This window comes from Pristiophorus japonicus, chromosome 23 (genome assembly GCF_044704955.1).
Source record: "Pristiophorus japonicus isolate sPriJap1 chromosome 23, sPriJap1.hap1, whole genome shotgun sequence".
NCBI lineage: Eukaryota > Metazoa > Chordata > Chondrichthyes > Pristiophoridae > Pristiophorus > Pristiophorus japonicus.
Genome location: NC_091999.1, coordinates 48,850,836 through 48,866,140, shown reverse-complemented (window position 1 = coordinate 48,866,140; position 15,305 = coordinate 48,850,836). Strand labels below are relative to the sequence as shown.

Here is a 15,305-nt window from a genome sequence, read left to right as displayed (position 1 = left end):
CGAATACTCCTCGCATTGAGGCACAGTGCCTTCAGGCTTGTTATCTTGACACATCTTGCCCCTTTATAATTTGGCTGCAATGTGGCCCTTTTTTATTTTTGCCTTGGGTTTCTCTGCCGTCCACCTTTACTTTTCAGCCCGCATTTTACTTCCCTCTGTCTCCCTGCATAGGTTCCCATCCCACTGCCATATTAGTTTAACCACTCCCCAACAACACGAGCAAACTCTCCCCCGTGGACATTGGTTCTGCCCAGGTGCAGAGCGTCTGGTTTCCACTGGTCCCAGCTCCCCCTGAAACGGTTCCAATGTCCCAGGAAATTTATACCTCCATTCTGCACTACTCATTCATCTGAGCTATGCTGCGATTCCTACTCTGACTAGCAGGTGTCAGTGGTAGCTATCCTGAAATTGCTACCTTTGATGTCCTATTTGTTAATTTAGCTCCAGGCTCCCTAAATTCAGCTCGTAATTCCTCAGACAGAGTGAGTCAGACTCAAACACAAACACATAAAGAGCTCTCTTAACACAGAGAGTGAGAGGCACAGAAACATTGCATAACCCCATCTCTTTGTCAGTTGAGAATGCTATAAAGTTATCGACATGTACAGATTCAACAGAATACATTCGCGTATTACTGAGCAGGTTGGGAGGAAATCGGTTTCAATTTAAAGATTTACCAAGAGTGGGGTATCGAACCCACGCAGCTATACACCCATTGGATTTTATGTCCAACGCCTAAACCACTCGGCCATCCTGGTTTTGGCTGTATTCGGATTTTGTCTCTGTGAGAATATGGGCTGCAGCTCCACTCTCACAGACATAGGTTTTTAATGAGCATTTTCAAATATTTATAGTAATATTGACACAGGGGCAACTCTCCCAATATTTTTAGAGTAATGCTCTGGGAACTTTCACATCCACCCGAGGGTGCAGACGGAGCTTCAATTTAACATTTCATCCGAAAGTCAACAGCTTCAACAATGCAAAATTGCCCAAGTGCTGCATTTGAGTGTCAGCCAAGATCATATGCTCAAGTCTCAGGAGTTGGACTCACACACACAACCTCCTGATTCAGCCGAGAATGCTGCCACTGAACCAAAGCCGATACCAAAGGCTCACATCCGTATTACTTTCCCCAAATCTTTTTATAAAGTTCCAGGACATTTTGAAGTAATATACAACATTTTGAAAAAGCTCCACCCTCGTCAGGGAATTGAACCCCGACCTCACGCGTGACAGGAAGGGATATTAACTGCTACACTAACGAGGAACTGACGCGTATTTGTTTTGTTAGAACAGGAATCGAGCTGTTAACAGAACTGGACACCATGAGAAGTCGATAGGCACATTGAGAGACAAAGACAAACCGACAAACAGGGAGAGACAGACAGCGAGATAGAGACAACGTGAGGCAGAAAGTATGAGACTGAGAAGGAGAGGCAGACTGAGTGAGAAAAAGACTCAAACACACACATATACAGAGATGTGTGTGTGTGTGCTCTTTAAAGAGAGAGAGGGAAAGAGTGAGAGAAAGACAGTGACAAAGACATTGACAAGGAGAGAGACCGAGAAAGAGTGAGCGACAGATAGAGAGATGGACAGAGATATAAACAGAAAATGATGGAAATACTCAGCAGGTTAGAGACAGGAAGTAACAGAGACAGGCAAAGCGAGAGACGGGTGGAGACATGGACAGAGAGAGATGATGGGAATGAGAGAGACAGTCAGACAGAGAGACTGAGAGAATCCCATTGGAACAGAACTGGACATCGTGAGAAAGAGACAGATAAGTTGAGAGACAGGGAAACAGGGAGAGACAGACAGCGAGATAGAGACAAAGAGAAACAGAGACTTTGAGACTGAGATGGAAGGTCAGACTGAATAACAGAAAGACTCAAACACATACATATACAGAGATGTGTTTGTGTGCTCCATAAAGAGAGGGGCAAATAGTGATGGAATGACAGGGACAAAGACAGGGACAAAGAGAGAGATAATTCATAGAATGCATACGGGACTATTTCTTAGAACAGTATGTAACAGAGCCTACAAGGGAGCAAGCCATCTTGGATCTGGTCCTGTGTAATGATACAGGAAAAATAAACGATCTCCTCGTAAAAGATCCTCTCGGAATGAGTGATCACAATATGGTTGAATTTGTAATACAGATTGAGGATGAGGAAGTTGTATCAGAAACGAGGTTACGATGCTTAAACAAAGGGGACTACAGTGGGATGAGGGCAGAGTTGGCTAAAGTAGACTGGAAACAAAGACTAAACAGTGGCACAATTGAGGAACAGTGGAGGACTTTTAAGGATCTCTTTCATAATGCGCAAAAAAAATATATTCCAGTGAAAAGAGGGGCGGCTAGAGAAGTGATAACCAGCTGAGGATAACCAAGGAAATAAAGGAGAGTATCAAATTAAAAAACAATGCGTATAAGGTGGTCAAGGTTAGTGGGAAACTACAAAATTGGGAAAATTTTAAATGACAGCAAAGAATTACTAAGAAAGCAATAAAGAAAGGAAAGATAGATTACGAAAGTAACTGGCGCAAAATATAAAAACAGATAGTAAAAGCTTTTACCGATATATAAAACGGAAGAGAAACGACTAAGGTAAATGTTGGTCCCTCAGAAGATGAGAAGGGAGATTTAATAATGGGAAATGTGGAAATGGCTGAGACCTTAAACAATTATTTTGCTTCCGTCTTCACAGTGGAAGACACAAAAAAAATGCCAAAATTTGCAGGCCACAGGAATGTGGAAAGGGAGGACGTTGAGACAATCACTATCACTAGGGGAATAATGCTGGACAGGCTAATGGGACTGAAGGTAGACAAGTCCCCTGGTCATGATGAAATACATCCCAGGGTGTTAAAAGAGATGGCTGAAGTTATAGCAGATGCATTCGTTATAATCTACCAAAATTCTCTGGAATCTGGGGAGGTACCAGCGGATTGGAGAGCAGCTAATGTAACGCCTCTGTTTAAAAAAACGGAGCAGGCAAATGGCAGGTAACTATAGGCCGGTTAGTTGAACAACTGTAGTGGGGAAAATGCTTGAAACTATCATTAAGGAAGAAATAGCGGGACATCTAGATAGGAATAGTGCAATCAAGCAGACGCAGCATGGATTCATGAAAGGGAAATCATGTTTAACTACCTTACTGGAATTCTTTGAGGCTATAACGAGCATGGTGGATAGAGGTGTACCGGTGGATGTGGTGTATTTAGATTTCCAAAAGGCATTGGATAAGGTGCCACACAAAAGGTTACTACAGAAGACAATGGTACGCGGAGTCAGGGGAAATGTATTAGCATGGATAGAGAATTGGCTGGCGAACAGAAAGCAGAGAGTCGGGATAAATGGGTCCTTTTCTGGTTGGAAATCGGTGGTTAGTGGTGTGCCACAGGGATCAGTGCTGAGACCACAACTGTTTACAATATACATAGATGACCTAGAAGAGGGGACAGATTGTAGTGCAACAGAATTTGCAGATGACACTAAGACTATTGGGAAAGCGGGTTGTGTAGAGGACTCAGAGAGACTGCAAGGAGATTTGGATAGGTTAAGCGAATGGGCTAAGGTTTGGCAGATGCAATACAATGTCGGAAAGTGTGACGTCATCCACCTTGGGAAAAAAACAGTAAAAGGGAATATTATTTGAATGGGGAGAAATTACAACATGCTGTGGTGCAAAGGGACCTGGGGGTCCTTGTGCATGAATCCCAAAAGGTTAGTTTGCAGGTGCAGCAGGTAATCAGGAAGGCAAATGGAATATTGGCCTTCATTGCGAAAGGGATGGAATACAAAAGCAGGGATGTCTTGCTGCAACTGTATAAGGTATTGGAAAGGCTGCACCTGGAGTACTGCGTGCAGTTTTGTTCACCTTTCTTAAGGAAGGATATACTAGCTTTGGAAGGGGTACAGGGACGATTCACTAGGCTGATTCCAGAAATGAGGGGGTTACCTTATGATGATTGAGTAGACTGGGTCCTTACTCCTTGGAGTTCAGAAGGATGAAGGGTGATCTTAGAGAAACATTTAAAATCATGAAAGGGATAGACAACATAGAGGCAGAGAGATTGTTTCCACTGGTCGGGGAGACTAGTACTATGGGGCACAGCCTCAAAATGCGGAGGAGCCAATTTAAAACCGAGTTGAGAAAAAATTTCTTCTCCCAGAGGGTTGTGAATCTGTGGAATTCTCTGCCCAAGGAAGCAGTTGAGGCTAGCTCATTGAATGTTTTCAAGTCAAAGATAGATAAATTTTTAACCAATAAGGGAATTAAGGATTACGAGGAGAGGGCGGGTAAGTGGAGCTGAATCCACGACCAGATCAGCCATGATCTTATTGAATGGCGGGGCAGGCTCGAGTGCCAGATGGCCTACTCCTGTACCTAATTCTTATGTTCTTATGTTCTTATGTTCAAAGGGGGAGACAGATAAAGAGAAAGACAGATATAGAGAGAGATAGAGACAATAATTCGGTTCTGTCTTTACAAAGGAAGATACAAAAAACCTTCAAAATGTACGAGGGGACTGTGAGTCTAGTGAGAATGAGGAACTGAAAGATATCCTTATTGGCGGGAAATTGTGTTAGGGAAATTGATGGGAATAAAGGCCGATAAATCCCTGGGTCCTGATAGTCTGCATCCCAGAGTACTTAAGGAAGTGGTCCCAGAAATAGTGGATGCATTGGTGATCATTTTCCAACAATCTATCGACTCTGTATCAGTTCCTATTGACTGGAGGGTAGCTAATGTGATGGCACTTTTTAAAAAAGGAGGGAGAGAGAAAGCGGGTAATTATAGATCGGTTAGCCTGACATCAGTAGTGGGGAAAATGTTGGAATCAATCATTAAGGATGAAATAGCAGCCCATTTGGAAAGCACTGACAGGATCGGACCGAGTCAGCATAGATTTATGAAAAGGAAATCATGCTTGAGGAATCTTATGAAATCTTTTGAGGATGTAACGAGTAGAGTGGACAAGGGAGAACCAGTGGATGTGGTGTATTTGGACTTTCAATAGGCTTTTGACAAGGTCCCGCACAAGAGATTGGTGCACAAAATCCAAGCGCATGGTATTGGGATTAATGTACTGACGTGGATAGAGAACTGGTTGACAGACAGGAAGCAGAGAATCGGGATAAACAGGTCTTTTCACAATGGCAGGCAGTTACTAGTGAGGTGCCGCAGGGCTCAGTGCTGGGACCCCAGCTCTTTACAATATACATTAACGATTTGGTTGAAGGAATAGAGTGTAATATCTCCAAGTTTGCAGATGACACTAAACTGGGCTGCGGTGCGAGCTGTGAGGAGGATGCTAAGAGGCTGCAGGGTGACTTGGACAGATTAGGTGAATGGGCAAATTTCTGGCTGATGCAGTATAATGTGTATAAATGTGAGGTTATCCATTTTGGGGGCAAAAACACGAAGGCAGAATATTATCTGAATGGAGGCAGACTAGAAAAAGGGGAGGTGCAACGAGACCTGGGTATCATGGTTTATCAGTCACTGAAAGTGGGCACGCAGGTACAGCAGGCGGTAAAGAAGGCAAATGGCATGCTGGCATTCATAGCTAGGGGATTTGAATATAGGAGCAGGGAGACCTTACTGCAGTTGTACAAGGCCTTAGTTTTGGTCTCCTAGTCTGAGGAAGGACGTTCTTGCTATTGAGGGAGTGCAGTAAACCAGTTGCCAAACAGTTCTCTATTCACGCCAGTACATTAATCCCAATACCATGCGCTTGGATTTTGTGCACCAATCTCTTGTGCGGGACCTTGTCAAAAGCCTATTGAAAGTCCAAATACACCACATCCACTGGTTCTCCCTTGTCCACTTTACTCGTTACATCCTCAATAAATTCCAGAAGATTCATCAAGCATGATTTCCATTTCATAAATCCATGCTGACTCAGTCCGATATTGTCAACAGACTGATTCCAGAGATGGCAGGACTGTTATATGAGGAGAGATTGGATCAACTGGGCCTTTATTCACTGCCGTTTAGAATGATGAGAGGGGATCTCATAGAAATATATACAATTCTGACGGGACTGTACAGGTTAGATGCGGGAAGAAAGTTCTCGATATTCGGGAAGTCCAGAACCAGGGGACATAGTCTTAGGATAAGGGGTAGGCCATTTAGCACTAAGATGAGGAGAAACTTCTTCATTCAGAGAGTTGCTGACCTGTGGAATTCCCTGCCGCACAGAGTTGTTGATGCCAGTTCATTGGATATATTCAAGAGGGAGTTAGATATGGCTCTTACGGATAAGGGGGTCAAGGGGTATGGAGAGAAAGCAGGAAAGGGGAACTGAAGGAATGGTCAGCCATGAACATATTGAATGGCGGCGCAGGCTCAAAGGGCCGAATGGCCTAATCCTGTAGCTATTTTCTATGTTTCTATGTTTCTAAAACTGAAAATGATGAAAATACTCATCAGGTTAGAGACAACGACAAAGTGAGACAGGCAAAGACATGGGCAGAGATGATGGGAAAGAGAGAGACAGTCAGACAGAGATTCTGAGAGAATCCTATTGGAACAGACGTGGGCACCATGAGAAAGAGACAGATTGAGAGACAGAGACAAACAGAGAAACATGCACAAACAGAGTGAGTCAGAGAGAGGCAGACTCAGACTCAAGCACACAAACACATGCACAGCTCTCTAAAGACAGAAAGGCAGAGACTGAGATACACAGATACATTTCACAATTTCATTTCATGATCGGCTCAATGTGTCACAGAGTAACAGAGTATTGTTGATTCAACAGATGAAACTCAGGTATCACTGATCAGCATGGGGGGAAATCAGTGATAAATTAAAGAGATTCGAGGAGTGAGGTACGAAATCTCGTGGGAAAATCCCATTGAATTTTAAGGCCAACGCCTTTACCACTCGGCCATCCTGGTCCTTCCAGTGTTTCGATTCTGTCTCTGTGAGAATCTGGGCTTCAACTCCACCCCACAGACACACACATACACATCGGGTTTCAGTGAGCATTTAGGAACATTTTTTGTAATATTGACACGGGGGCAAGTCTCCTATTCTTTTTCGAGTAATGCTGTGATCCACCCGAGGGTGCAGACGGAGCTTTAATTTAAAATTTCTTCTGAAAGTCAACAGCTTCAACAATGCAAAATTCCCCAAGTACTGCACTTGAGTGTCTGCCAAGATTATCTGCTCAAGTCTCAGGAGTGCGACTTAAACACACAAACTCCTTATTCAGTCGAGAATACCGCCACTGAAACAAAGCCGATACCAAAGTTCACAACCGTATTATTTTCATCAAATCTTTTTAAAAAGTTCCATGACATACCAAATTCATGGTGATAATTTATACAGACAGTTGCACATACACAGATATATATATAAATACAGATAGACAGACACAGACACACACACACATCGGCAAAAATATACTCGCACCAACGGACATGTACAGATGTCTTCGACATATAGAGGGATAGACAGGCTGAATCACTGTCGCAACTTTGGCTGATTTTTGCGTTTTTCTATACTTAAGTATCGTGAATATTACAGCTTAATTAAAATTATTTTAAAAATGACAGTTTTCAAAGGTGTGGGACGTTATTCCATCAATCTCAGGTTGAGTTTTGCAAAGACTTGGTTAAATTGTGAAATGGAATGAAAAATGCTGAGAATCGAAGTCGGCAGGATTCGACCTTCAGGGGTAAAATACGATGGATTTTTTAGCTCATCGCTGTAACCTCTTGGCCACGACTACTGACTCGTTATTTATTTAAATGTTACACAGATAAAACTCAGTCATCCACCTCTCTGCAGCAGATGACACAGAATTCTGAAAAAAATCTCCTCTTCCTCTATTTTTACTATTCTGTATTGCACTGGAACTTTTTAATATGAATCTATACCAAGAAACAGAAGTAAAATCCTGCATTTTGAAAAAGCTTCCTGTCCGTTGGGGAATTGAAACCCTGTCTTCTACATAACAGGCCGGGATACTACGCACTATACCAATGAATGTGGGTTTCGTCAACGCAGGAATCGAACTGTGAGGAGAACTGGCCTCCATGAGAAGTAGAGAGACACATTGAGAGACAGAAATAAACCGACAAACAGGGAGAGACAGACAACGAGATAGAGAGAACGAGAGACAGAAAGTGTGAGACTCAGAAGGAGAGGCAGACGCAGTGAGAAAAAAACTCAAACACATACATATACAGAGATATGTGTGTGTGCTCTATAAAGAGAGAGAGGGAAAGAGTGAGACAAAGACAGTGTTAATGACAGTGACAAGGACAGAGACAGATAGAGAGAGAGCGACAGATAGAGAGAGAGACAAAGATATAAACAGACAATGATGGAAATACTCAGCAGTTTAGAGACAGGAACTAACAGCGACAGGCAAAGAGAGACAGATAGGCAGAAACATAGACAGACAGAGATGATGGGAAAAAGAGAGACAGTCAGACAGAGTGATTGAGAGAATCCCATTCGAACAGAACTGGACACCGTGAGAAAGAGACAGACACATTGAGCGACAGAGACAAACAGGGAAACAGGGAGAGACAGACAGCGAGATAGAGACAGAGAGAGACAGAAAGTTTTAGACTGAGAGGGAGGGTCAGACTGAGTGAGACAAAGACTCAAATACTTACATACACAGAGATGTGTTTGCGTGCTCTATAAAGAGAGGGAGGCAAATAGTGATGGAATGACAAGAAAAAGACAGAGACAGATAGAGAGAAAGACAGATAGAGAGAGAGAGACACACACAGAAATAAGAACAGAAAATGATGGAATGACTCATCAGGCTAGAGACAGGGTCCAACACAGACAGAGATGATGGGAAATAGAGAGACGGTCAGAGAGAGAGAATCCCTTTGGAACAGAATTGGACACAGTGAGAACGAGACAGAGGCAGACTTCGAGAGACAAAGACTCAAACACAGACACAGCTTTCGAAAGAGAGAGGCAGAGACTGAGCGACACAGATACATTTCATTATCTGCTCAGAGTATCACCGAAACATGCAAATGCAACAGATGTAAATCGGGTAACACTGAGCAGCATGGGAAATAATCTCTGTTTAATTAAACAATTACCAGGAGTGGGGTTCGAACCCACACAGTTATAAATCCATTGGATTTTAAGTCCAACACTTTAACCACTCGGCCATCCTGGTCCTGGCAGAAACGGGTTTTGTCTCTGTCAGAATTTGGGCTTCAGCTCCACCCCCACAGACACACACAGACACAGAGGGTTTCAGGGAGCATTTTCGAACATTTTTCGTGATATTGACACGGGGCAACTCTCCTATTCTTTTTCGAGTAATGCTCTGGGACCTTTCACATCCATCCGAGGGTGCAGGCGGAGCTTTAATTTCACATTTCATTCGATGATCAACAGCTTCAACAATGCAAAATTCCCAGAGTAATGCATTTGAGTGTCAGCCAAGATGATGCGCTCAAGTCTCAGGAGAGGGACTTACACACACGACCTTTTGAATGGAGCCACTGAAACAAAGCCGATACCAAAGATCACAACCGTATTATTTTCCCCAAGTTTTTTTAAAAGTTCCAGGACATACCAAATTCTTGGTGATGATTTCCACAGACAGTTGCACATACAGAGAGACAAATATACAGATAGACATACACAGACACACACACACATAAAATAACCAAAAATATACACGCATCAACATAGAAACATAGAAACATAGAAATTAGTTGCAGGAGTAGGCCATTCGGCCCTTCCAGCCTGCACCACGATTCAATGAGATCATGGCTGATCATTCAACCTCAGTACCTATATCCTCCTTTCTCTCCATATCCCTTGATCCGTTGAGCCGTAAGGGACATATCTGACTCCCTCTTCAATATATCTAACGAACTGGCTTCAACAACTTTCTGCGGTAGAGAATTCCACAGGTTAACCACTCTCTGAATGAAGCTGTTTCTCCTCATCTTGGTCCTAAATGGCTTACCCCTTATTCTGAGACTGTGACCCCTGGTTCTCGAACTCCCCAGCAACAGAAACATTCTTCCTGCCTCTCACTTGTCCAATCTCGTCAGAATTTGATATGTTTCTATGAGATCCTCTCTCATTCTTCTAAACTCCAGTGGATACCAGCAGAGTTGATCCAGTCTATCCTCATATGACAGTCCTGCCATCCCTGGAATCAAGCTGGTGAACCTTCGCTGTGCTCCATCAATTCTGACGTCCTTCCTCAGATTTGGAGACCAAAACTAACAAAATATTTAACGTGTGGCTTCACCAAGGCCCTGTACAACTGCAGGAAGACTTCCCTGCTCCTATATTCAAAGCACCTAGCTATGAAGGCGAACATGCCATTTGCCTTCTTCACTGCCTGTTGCGCTTGCATACCCACTTTCAATGACAGATGTACCATGACACCCAGATCAAGATATACACAGAGTGCCTTAGACAAATAGACGGATAGGCAGGCAGGGTCACTGTCGCTGCTTTGGCTGGCTTTTGCGTTTTTCCGTCGAGAATGCTGCCACTGAACCAAAGCCAATGCAAAAGTTCACAACCGTATTATTTTCTCCAAGTCTTTTGAAAAAGTTCCAGGACATGCCAAATTCATGTTGATTATTTCCACAGACAGTTGCACATACACAGAGACATATATACAGATAGACAGACACAGAAACACACACACACACACACACACATAACCAAAAATATACATGCACCAACGGACATGCACAGATGCCTTTGACATATCGAGGGATAGACAGGCTGAGTCACTGCTTTGGCTGATTTTTGCATTTTTCTATCCGTATGTATCGTGAATATTGCAGACTAGCAGAAATGTGAAAAAAATGTCAGTGTTGAAAGGTGTGGGACGTTATTCCATCTATCTCAGGATCAGTTTTGCCAAAACCTGGTTAAATTGTTAAATGGAATGAAAAATGCTGAGAATCGTAGTCGGCAGGATTCAAACCTACGCGCAGAAAACCCAAAGTATTTCTAGTCCATCGCTTTAACCACTCGGCCACAATTACTGCATCTCTGGCACTTTAAATGTTACTCAGAAAAAATTCAGTCGTCCATCTCTGTGCAGCGGTCGGCAACAGAATCCTGAAAAAGTCTCCGTTTGCAAAAAATCTGGAAGAGGCAATCTCCTCTTGCTGTATTTTTACTGTTCTATATTGCTCTGGAACTTTTTAATAAAATCTATACAAAGAAACAGAAGTAAAATTCGACATTTTGAAAAAACTGCTGCGCCGTCGGGAAATTCAACCCAGTTCTCCCGCATAACAAGCGGGAATAATCACCACTATATGGACGACGGTACGGGTTGCGTTAGAGCAGTAATCGAGCTGTGAACAGAAGTCGACAGACACATTGATCGACAGAGACAAACCGACAAACAGGGATAGACAGACAGCGAGAGAGAGAGACAACGCGAGACAGAAAGGGTGAGACTGAAAAGTGAGGCAGACTCAGTGAGAAAAAGACTCAAACCCCTACATATAAAGAGAGAGAGGGAAAGAGTGAGAGAAAGACAGTGACAAGGAGAGAGACAGATAGAGAGAGAGCGACAGATAGAGAGAGAGACAGATATAAACAGAAAATGATGGAAATACTCAGCAGTTGAGAGGTAGAAAATACCAGCGACAGGCAAAGAGAGACAGATAGGCAGAAACATAGACAGACAGAGATTATGGGAAAGAGTGAGACAGCCAGACAGAGAGATTGAGTGAATCCCTTTCGAACAGAACTGGACACCGTGAGAAAGAGACAGACACATTCAGAACCAAAGACAAACAGGGAAACAGGGAGAGACAGACAGTGAGATAGAGACAAAGAGAGACAGAAAGTTTGAGACTGAAAGGGAGGATCAGACTGAATGAGAAAAAGACTCAAACACATACATACACAGAGATGTATTTGCGTGCTCCAAAAAGAGAGGGGGGCAAATAGTGATGGAATGTCAGAGAAAAGGACAGGGACAAAGAGAGAGAAAAAGAGGGAGACAGATAGAGAGAAAGACAGAAAATAATGGAAATACTTATCAGGTTAGAGACAGAGACAGGCAAGGACATGGACAGACAGAGACAATGGGACAGAGAGAGGCATTCAGACAGAGAGTCTGAGAGAATACCATTGCAACAGTACTGGACACCGTGAGAAAGAGACAGATTGAGAGACAGCGTGGGTCAGAGAGAGACAAAGTCTCAAACAGACAAACACATGCACAGCTCTCGAAAGAGAGAGAGAGCAGCAGAGACATTTCACAATTTCATTTCATGCTCAGAGTGTCACATCGTTACAGAAAACTGGAGATTCAGCAGATGAAAATCGGGTATCACTGAGCAGGATGGGAAAAATCTCTGTTTAATTAAGGAATTACCAGGAGTGGGGTTCGAACCCACGCGAGTATAAACCCATTAGATTTTAAGTCTAACGTTTTTACCACTCGGCCATCCTGGTCCTAAACCTGTCAGAGGTTGGACTCTGCCTCTGTGAGAATCTGGGCTTCAGCTCCAGACACATCTGATTTCAGGGAGCATTTACAAACATTTTTCGTTATATTATCACGGGCGCAACTCTCCTATTATTTTTCGACTAAGGCTCTGGGAACTTTCACATCCACCCGAGGGTGCAGATGGAGCTTCAATTTAAAATTTCAGCCGATGGTCAACAGCTTCAACAATGCAACATTCCCCAAGTACTGCATTTGAGTGTCAGCCAAGATTATGGGTTCAAGTCTCAGGAGTGGGACTTACACACACAACCTCCTGATTCAGTCGAGAAAGGAGCCACTGAACCAAAACCGATACCAAAGTTCACAACTGTATTATTTTACCCCAAGTTTTTTAAAAAGTTCCAGGACGTACCAAATTCATGGTGATGATTTTCACAGACAGTTGCACATACACAGAGACATACATACAGATAGACAGACACAGACACACGACACACACAATAACCAACAATATACACGCATCAACATAGAAACATAGAAATTAGGTGCAGGAATATGCCATTCGGCCCTTCGAGCCTGCACTACCATTTAATAACATCATGGCTGATCATTCAATCTCAGTACCCCTTTCCTGCTTCCTCTCTATACCCCTTCATCCCTTTAGCCGTAAGGGCAATATCTAACTCCCTTTTGAATATATCTAACGTACTGGCCTCAACGACTTTCTGCAGTGGAAAATTTCACTGGTTATCCACTCTCTCAGTGAAGACGTTTCTCTTCATCTCGGTTTCTAAATGGCTTACCCCTTACTCTTAGACTCTGATCCTTGGTCTCGAACTCCCCAGCAGCGAGAACATGCTTCCAGCCTCTAAGCTGTCCAATCTCGTCAGAATTTTTCATGTTTCTTCTGATCTACTCTCAATCTTCTATACTCCAGTGGATACCAGCCCAGTTCATCCAGTCTCTCCTCATATGTCAGTCTTGCCATCCCGGGAATCATGCTGGTGAACCTTCGCTGTACTCCCTCAATAGCAAGGACGTCCTTCCTCAGATTCGGAGACCAAAACTGAACACAGTATTCCAGGTGTGGCCTCACGGAGGCCCTGGACAAATGCAGTAAGATCTCCCTGCTCCTATACTCAAATCCCCTAGCTATGAAGGGGAACATGCCATTAGCCTTCTTCACCGCCTGCTGCACCTGCACACCAACAATCAATGACTGATGTACCATGGCACCCAGATCAAGATATACATAGATTGCCTTTGACAAGTAGATGGATAGACAGGCAGGGTCACTGTCGGTACTTTGGCTGATTTTTGCGTTTTTCTATCCGTATGAATCATGAATATTGCAGATTAATAAAAATGAGAAATAGATGTCAGTGTTGAAATGTGTGGGACGTTATTCTGCCTATCTCAGGATCCGTTTTGCAAAAACCTGGTTAAATTGTAAAATGGAATGGAAAATGCTGTGAATCGTAGTCGGCAGGATTCGAAACTACAAGCAGCAAACCGACAGGACTTCTAGACCTTCGCTTTAACCACTCGGCAACAACTACTGCGTCTCTGGCACTTTAAATGTTATTCAGAAAAAACTCAGTCATCCATCTCTGTGCAACAGACGGCCACAGACTTCTGAAAAAGTCTCCGTTTGCAAAAGATCTGTAAGAGGCAATCTCCTCTTGCTGTATTTTTACTGTTCTATATTGATGTGGAACTTTTTAATAAAAACTATACCAAGAAACAGAAGTAAAATTCAACATTTTGAAAAAGCTGCTTTTCCGTCGGGGAATTGAACCCGGTTCTCCCACGTAAAAGGGGGGCATAATCGGCATGACACGGACGAGGGAACGGGTTGCGTCAGAGCAGTCATCGAGCTGTGAACAGAAGTCGACAGAAACATTGATCGACAGAGACAAACCGATAAACAGGGATCGGCAGTCAGCGAGAGAGAGACAACGAGAGACAGAAAGGGTGAGACTGAAAAGTCAGTCAGAGTCAGCGAGAAAAAGACTCAAACACCTACATATACAGCGATGCGTGTGTGTGATCTATAAGAAGAGAGAGGGAAAGAGTGAGAGAAAGACAGTGATAAAGCAGTGACAAGGTGAGAGACAGATGGAGAGAGAGCGACAGATAGAGAGAGAGACAAAGATATAAACAGAAAATGATGGAAATACTCAGCAGGTTAGAGACAGGAACTACCAGCGACAGGCAAAGAGAGACAGATAGGCAGAAACATAGACAGACAGAGATGATGGTAAAGAGTGAAAAAGTCAGACAGAGAGATTGAGAGTATCCCGTTCGAACAGAACTGGACACGGTGAGAAAGAGACAGACACATTGAGAACCAGAGACAAACAGGGAAACAGGGAGAGACAGACAGCGAGACAGAGACAAAGAGAGACATCAACTTTGAGTCTGAAAGGGAGGATCAGACTGAATGAGAAAACGACTCAAACTCATACATACACAGAGATGTATTTGCATGCTCCATAAAGAGAGGGAGGCAAATAGTGATGGAATGACAGAGAAAAGGACAGGGACAAAGAGAGAGAAAAAGAGGGAGATAGATAGAGAGAAAGACAGATAGAGAGAGAGACATAGAGACAAAAACAGAAAATAATGGAAATACTTATCAGGTTAGAGACAGAGACTAACAGAGACAGACAAGGACATGGACAGACAGAGATAATGGGACAGAGAGAGGCAGTCAGACAGAGAGTCTGAGAGAATCCCATGGCAACAGAACTAGACACCGTGAGAAAGAGACAGATTGAGAGACAGAGACAAACAGAGAAACAGGGACAAACAGAGAGTGTCAGAGAGAGGTAGACTGAGAGGGACAAAGA

The 15,305-nt window shown here is 43.3% G+C and overlaps 3 non-coding genes across 3 annotated transcripts; all 3 read right to left on the bottom strand.

The window, feature by feature from the left end:
* Positions 1-674: 674 nt before the first annotated feature.
* Positions 675-758, bottom strand: trnal-uaa (transfer RNA leucine (anticodon UAA)). The gene has a single exon. It is a non-coding gene; the product is annotated as a tRNA-Leu (tRNA).
* An 8,336-nt stretch (positions 759-9,094) lies between these two features.
* Positions 9,095-9,177, bottom strand: trnal-uaa (transfer RNA leucine (anticodon UAA)). The gene has a single exon. It is a non-coding gene; the product is annotated as a tRNA-Leu (tRNA).
* A 3,198-nt stretch (positions 9,178-12,375) lies between these two features.
* trnal-uaa (transfer RNA leucine (anticodon UAA)) lies at positions 12,376-12,458 on the bottom strand. Its single transcript has one exon. It is a non-coding gene; the product is annotated as a tRNA-Leu (tRNA).
* Between the last annotated feature and the right edge of the window lie 2,847 nt (positions 12,459-15,305).